This window comes from Molothrus ater, assembly GCF_012460135.2.
Source record: "Molothrus ater isolate BHLD 08-10-18 breed brown headed cowbird chromosome Z unlocalized genomic scaffold, BPBGC_Mater_1.1 matZ_random_MA35, whole genome shotgun sequence".
NCBI lineage: Eukaryota > Metazoa > Chordata > Aves > Passeriformes > Icteridae > Molothrus > Molothrus ater.
Window position 1 is genome coordinate 954,727 of NW_023416471.2, and position 8,021 is coordinate 962,747.

Sequence of the window (8,021 nt, forward strand, 5' to 3'; positions counted from 1 at the left end):
TGATTTGTCATATGATGGTTATGAAACAAATTTTCTCCAAGCAACTGATGTGGGGGTGAGAGGTGATGAGTGCTGAAGCTTAATGTTCCTGAATTAAATTTGTGGGGACGGTATGCACAATATGGAGAGCTGGAAGGCAGAAGCACAAACAGCTTACTTTTTCAGAAGGGACCACTGCTATGAAAGGTCCCAGCTGCTTCCTCTGTGAGACTGAATCCCTGACCACTGCCCCATTTTCCCCTTCTGCACCTTGCTTAATCTTGATTCATTGGGGAAAGATGAAGCAGCTGTTCAATGACCTAGCACAAGGTGCAATCCAAGTGGGGAATGTTTCTGGTGTAGTAATCTGCAGGAGTCTCCAGAACCTGAAAAACTGTGAAGGGTATAGGAAGAGAAGTAGTGTGTCTAGAGCGGGCATGAGACAAGATGATTATAGTATGGGTAGGATTATTATATGTGCTTTGTGATTGATTAGGATTTTCTAGTTCTTCTCCAAATTATTCTTGGATTTTCAGTTTTTTCCATATTCTAATTTGGTTGCATTTGTTAAGCACTTGTGTTTAACTGATCACTTATAAATTTGGAAGCATAGCTCCCTGAGTTCTAGACTGGTTAATTTAATTTCTCAAATTTCTCAGGTGATGGCTGAGCTGGTGTTTGAATTTTTTAATAAGGGTTTATTAATAAAAGTGGTTTTAATAATTTCTCAGTGTCTGGCTTGCAAGTACTTGCTCATGATCAGCGAAGTCATATTTGCAGCAAATTTGAGTTGAAATGGCTGTTACTCTTCCTGTTCTGTAGACTCTCTGAGGCCTGGAGTTGGCATTAGAAATATCTGATAACATTATTTTTCAAACTGATATGATACCTGCAAATTATTTTTTGCTTTAATCATAATTATCTTCATGCTGCTTGTTTCAAATTCAAAGGATGACTTCCTTTGAAGTCAAATTAAACTGTATTTTAAAACCAGGAAACTAGTTTTGCTTGTTTTGGGAAAAAAAAAGAGACTTTCAATATATCTGAGGGAAATAGTGGAACCAATTCAGGGATAAAGATTTAGGTCATCAAAGCAGGTTTCATAAAACTGTTCCTTCTCCGAGTTAATTCTTTGTTTTTATCATATTAGCCTTCTATCTCCTGGGATCTGTGATCTTGCTTATGCTCACTCTCGCCAGTGCCACCCACCATATATTTTGGAAACAAGCACTATATTCCTGCCTATGACAGGAGAGGCCCCCTCTTGCTCTCTGTACCTTGTGCTGGGATCCCCCTCCTCACTCCAGTCTCTGATGCCACGGGCCAGGAACACCCACATTCCCAGGTTTACTCCAATGTCTGGCACCACATTCCATTCACACACAGGCACGTGCAGGTCCCCCCAGGTACCTGGCACTGAGTTCTTGCAGCATGCATATACATGGGACAGTGCAATCAATTATGTAGAGAGGAAGATAAGAGAATTTTTAATAAGAAGCTGCAAGAAGACAAGACACACTGTGGCCATCAAGTGCAGGACTAAGCCAGATTAATGTACTGAGTGGTACTTCTTTACAGACAACTGTACCCCTTTTTGTCCTTTTTGTCTATCTGTTTTTCTTTGCTCTCCCTTTCCCTGCTTGTCGCTCCACAGCTCTGTTGATTCCCTCACTCCACATGGTTCAGGGCCCCTGGATTTGCAGAATGACCAGAGGACCCCTGGGTTTGCAGACTTACTAGCTGAAAACTCCAGGTGAGTTTTCATCAAAGTAGTGGCCATAGTTGCATGATAGCTCAGCAGCTGTTGGACTGGCAAGGTTAGTTTACTGTCTCTGTTGACATATTTGCTTAGTCAGGTGTCAGTATATTTTGCTTCCTGCCTACCACTGTTCCTTTGGTTTGCCAACTGACCAAGTTCCCAATTAAGATAACCTTGCTGGAATAAATATTCCTTTGCCTTCACATGTCTCCTCATCAATTTGTGTGGCTGACCTGACCCGGCTGTCATCACCACCTTCCTTATCATTTTGTGGTCAGGTTTGTGTCCCTGTATCTTCCTGTGTATGGCTTCCTCCTTTTCTCATTGGCTGCACTGAAAAAGGTCCTTTACCAGATAACCTTGAAAATACTGACACTCATTTCCATATACCCTTGCTGCAGCCATGGTGGAACATCTTGTATCTGCCAGCTTAAACTATTTGCCCATCTCCTGGATCTGCTCATGTCTGCAGTCTTGATTCCTATGACAGATTTTCAAGCTCATTACACTGCTTTCTCTTTCTCATTATTCACCATCTTAACATCTTCCATAATTTTGTCCCACACAATCACAATTATGTCTTCAATTTATGTCTTCAATATAGCTACTCCAATTGCTACATCCAGGCTGCTGTTATTCAATTGTCATTTCCTATTCTTCTACTTTTCTCAAGATAGTTTAGCATGCTTTCAGGCTGGTGTTTGCTCAATTTTTAAAGTCTAAGATATCTATGACTTCTTTGACAGTGATTAAAAACAGACCTCATGGTGTTGAAGATTGCAAGAGTTCTTCCTTAGACCCTCTTTCAATAATTTGCAGAATACTTTGGAGATGGTATTCATGGTTATTAACAGTCAATGATCTTTCCTAGAAAGGGTTTTAAAAAGATAGGTTTTCTTTCCAAATAATTGAATTCTAGCATCTGCAGTATTCAATTGCAGGGAGCACCTTAATTGCAGGTTGTTTGGAAAAAAACAAGGTTTTTTTGTTGGTATTGTTTTTGCTTCGAACCTGCCATCTAGTATGTTCTTTTGATTCTTATGCTATTGGAATAGAGTAAGCAGTCATTTCTCACCTATTTTATGTCACTCATAGTACAATTCTTTCATATTCTCCTCTGTCTTTTCTTCAAAGGAAACAGTTGAACCTAATTATTGCTATCACCATATGACTGCTTATTGTACTCTTAACATGTAATTTATATTCCCATACTGTCTTAATGTTGTAAATGTCCTTGTTCAGTCAGCCCAGTCCCTCTGCTGTCCCTGTTATGTATCTACAATTCCTTGTCAGTATAGGGGCAGTCATTTAGCTAAGGGATTCTTTATAGTCAGCATAGTGGGAAGAAGAAAGAATTCCTATAAAAAGTATGCGGTGGGTTGACTTTGCCTGAATGCCAGATGCCCACCAAATTCACTTTGTCACTCTCCACATCAGCTGGACAGAGGAGACAATATACAAAGAAAGGCTTCATGGGTGAGATAAAGATAGGTACAGATCACTCACTGGTTACTGTCATGGGTAAAGCAGACTTGGGGAAATTAATTTATTACCATTCTAACTAGAGTAGGATAATGAGAAGTAAGCCTAAATCTTAAAAATAGCTTTCTCCCATCCCTCCCTGCTTAATTTCTTAACTTTATTCTGACTCTCTACTCCTGTCCCTAGCAGTGCAAGTGAGACAGTAATGGGAGTTATGGTCTCTGCTACTGCATCTTCCTTAGGAGAAGAAATCTTTCCTCTCCTCCATGCACTTCTCCAGTATGAGTCCTTCTTACAGGCTGCAGTTATTCATGAACTGCTTGAACATGAGTCCCTTCCATGGTCTGTAGTCCTTTAGGAATGCAGTGCTCCAGCCTGGGTGCCCTTTGTGGTCACATGTCTTGCCCACAAACCTGCTCCAGCCTAGGCACCTCTCTCCATGGAAGTCCTCTCTCCAGCAGGACTTCTAGTCTTCTACATGGTCTTCCTACAGCTTCATTCAGACATCTACCTGCTCTGGCACAGCGTTGTCCTTGTGCTGCAGGTGCATCTGTGCTCCACCATGGCCCACCATGGGCTGCAGGGGCACAGCTGCCTCACCATGGGCTATACCTCGGACTGCAGATGGAATCCAGCTTCAGTACCTGGAGAATTTTCTACCTCTCCTTCTCCACTCATCTGGGTATCTGTAGAACTCCTTCTCTCACGTATGCTTACTCCTCTCTCTGGCTGCAATGGCTTTGGTGCAGTAACTTTTTCACTTAAAACAGGTATCCCAGAGGCGATACCACTGTCAATGATGGGCTCAGCCTTGGCCAGTGGTGGGTCTGTCCTGGAACGGGTTGGCACCAGTTCTGTTGGATAGTATCCTATAGAAACTACTACTAAGAGACTACTTTCTAATAGAAACCACCCCTATATCCCCCCTGCTATGAAAACCTTGCTATGGAAATCCACTGCAGAGCAGAAAAAAGTCCTCAGTTTGAATCTTCACATCTGCCCCAAAAGATTGTTAGTGCTTTTTATCCCACAATCCACTCTCTTCATTTTAGTATTTTAGCAATAAACTTTTCTGGAATTCAACCTTCAAGACCAGGCAGTGGAAAGGAACATTTTCCTTCAAACACAATATTCTGAGCAGCAATGTAAAGCAAGCATCATGATAGCTTGGCTTACTTACTACCCCTGAAATTTAGTAGTAGATTTAGGGCAGTGTTACATGCTTTAAGAGATAAACATATAATTAAATAAATTTATAAACTCCCCCACAAACATACATCTCATCTTTTTCTCTCTCTATACAAACTTACAAGAATAAAGTATGTACATGTACCAAGTTTCAATTTCAGAAATAAAATTATTTTTTAATTTGTTTGCTCTTTTGTCTGTACAGAAACCTAGGCTAGTTCTAAACAGAGTTGCAAAGGAAATGTAATAATTTGTCTTTCATTGTTGAATAGCTTCCTCTGATTAAATTCACAGAAGTGTATTAATACCATAGAGCTGAAGGCCTAATTTATATTATAAAATCCCACAACAACTTACTAGGTCTATTTTCTAACGAGTAAAAGTTACTTCTTTAACATCTAACATCTCCTGAATTTCTGTGCTAGGTGTGTTGGCCTAAAAATTAAACAACATAATTTAATAATTTTTTAATTAGATTATTTACTTTTTAATTTTTTACTATGTGAAAACATCTTAAGAAACACATAGAGGAGCCTAAACAAACACTTCCAAAAAGCAGGCAGGAAGTCTTGCTTCTTTAGTGTGATTATTCTGTGCATTTAAAAAAACCATGAGAAGGAGAAAATTATGCATCCGCTGCCATAAGAAACTGAAATAACGAGTAGTGTTTTAAATGGTTAAAAAAATCAATGTTGATTGTACAGATTTCTAATAGATGAGGTGAAATTAGCTGTACAAAGTCGGTAGTTAAAACTATTGAGCAAGAAACAAAAGATGAACAGCAGGTGGCAGTGCTGTCAAGAGCAATGGTTTTGATGAACATCTACTGTTCATATACTGTCAGCACTTCTACAAATGTTAAGTTAAATACCACAATATCAGCTATGCCTTGTGCTTTTGGGGTAAACAATAATGAGATATTAGCCAAATTGAAACAAATCTCTTGTTTCAAGTGGTTTCTCCGACTGCAAACATGAAATTACTTTTATAAGAAAGGTTGTATTTTGTTCTATAAAATGACAAGCTTATTCTGTGCTTCCTTCTAGATGGAATTATGAGTGATTATATACAGTTTATATAAGAATAAATACAGAAAATCAAGAAAAGTGAAATCTAATAAAATAAGTTTTGTTGTAAAATTTCAGACATGCAAACATCTCAGTCCATAATTCTGCTACCTTAATTACTGACTTGTTATATCTTTGCTAATGCAATGTTCTTTGTCGAAGCTGAGACATTTGTTGATATTTTAGAGAACATTTTTATAAACATTACTGAAATAGTTTATCTTAAAGACCATATTTTAGCATCCTCTCATATAATTGTGCTAAATCACATTTATACATTTTATTACAGAACAAATTGCTAAGCTTAATATTTTTTACTTAATAGGTCCTTGGTGCAATATGCTGTTATTTGTGACAGCTTATCCTTTTGCCAATGGTTAGCATCTTGCAAGGAGCTGCACAGCTAGAGAATAAAATCACTGAGCTTCAGTGTGCTTACACTTCTTCTATTGGTTAGCCTTAAAATCATTCCAGCAGTAGAGAATGCCAGGATCCCAAGTTCCCAAGTGCAGAAAGCATGAGACCAGTTACTGCTGATGACTGTCCCCAGAGACATTTCTCAAGCACTGTTGTGAGGTTCCTCTACAAGTCTCCTTAATGTTGGTGCTCTCACCGTGCTTCTTAAAAGAGAAATTGCTAAAAAAATCAGAGGTAATCTAAAGGGAGGTTAGAAGAATAACTTTTGGACTTACAGGCCATTTTATGAGAATGTTGCAGTCTGTGGGCGTTACCACAAACTTTTTTGAGTGTAGTATCATTGTAGAAAAGTGAATTGGGTCATATTGTTTCTGGTAAGTCTAATCATGACTTCCTGATGCTTTCAACTGTAGGGACCATGACCTGCCTTAATTATACCTTACGTAGTAAGAGGAAGAAGGTTGAAGAAATTCAGAACAAAGACGTAATACAAAAGCATTGTGTATAAAATGTGTTTTTTCAAGATTTTTGTAGGGTGTCAGCAGATCCTTAACATTCTACTTTGAATTCAAATTGTCAAAGTTTTCAGTAGATGACAGATTAATATAGTTAGCATTAGGAGTTTAAGCAGCTCTAGTAGTTGTGTCAGTCTGGGAAGAAGAAAAAAGAATTTAATGAAGTGTGTTATAGATGGTCAATTTTTCATAAAGCTTTACCCACAGGAATATAGGGCTTTATCAAGTCTGGTTTTAGTAATCTAGGTATTAAAGCACTGCTCTTTTCAAATCACTGCAAAGAATTGGTTTGTGTATATTTCAGGCAAGGCAGTTTTCTTTGGATTTTTGGTACTGAATTTGCCTTGCAGTTAAACCATCTTTTCCACGTAATTAAATATATATTGGTTGCTTCACTGAGTTGAAACTGCAGAAATATAAGTTAAAAGTCAGAAATATAAGTTAAAAATATAAAAATGCCTTTTTTCCCCTTTTTTGGTTTGTTTTTTGTTTTGTTTTTAATAGAAAGATACTGGGATACTCTTTTCTTGCATGAAATACAGCAAATGAGAAGGCAGGGTACTCTGTGTTTTAATTTAAGCTATTTTAGTTGATTTGACTGAGTATCTGAAGAAAAATTCATGTTGTCTTTAAGGAATTTCAATGTCTTCACAGAAATACCAAATTTATTTTACCGATTTCTTTAGTATGTTTTTCACCAGGTGAAGAGTGTACCTATATTCCTGAGCTTTGAAAATAGCTGACTCTTTAGTAAACTCATTATTGTAGCAGTAAAGCCCACCTGAGAGCTATGTTAAACTGTCTGGTTATGAGCAAGGCTTCAGTGCCTTCAGGCTTCAGGCTGCTAGTGCCTGAACCAGCAGATGTAGGATGGCAGTATGGCCCATCAATAGGGCACGTGTGACAGTGCTATGTTATGCAATATTGCAATATGCATTCAAAGTGTTGTTTGAAATCTATGGAAGATTTTAATGTTAGTATGTATTTTCCTCAAAGGGATCACAGCAACACTTAGTGTATATGAATGAGTGGGGGACAAAAACCCCCATTAATAATGTGATTTTGTCTGAGTGCTAACAAATTGCTGAGTGCTTCCCTGATTTGTCTGACAAATTAGGGAAGATGTTACAAACATGAATAATTGGTCTGACAACCTCGGTTCTCATGAAACATGAGAGAGTACAAACCAGGGGATCACTCAGATTTCTGAAGAGCTTAAAGGAAACAAAAATATCATCCAAGGGAAAAGAATTTTTTGTTTAAACAAATAAATTTTAAAATTGTACAAGTCAGTTCAATTTTATAACAAAATATATAGTTTGCAATACAGAAGCTAGGGAGTGTGTATTTGTCTACATGTAAGTTAGTGACACTGGGACACAGTGTATTGCACAATACAGAAAAACTGAATTTTTTCTTATCCTACAAAGTAAGCAAAATAGGCTGAAAGCAAAGCAATGTGTGTGGGTCTCTTTATATAGACACATACAAATGATTTTAATTTGTTTTGGGTACATTTATTAGTTCTAAATTTGCCATCTGAATTTTAAAGTCACTATCTCAAATATGTACAGAACCTGTGCAGTATCTGATTTTGAGTGTGATTTGCTCTTT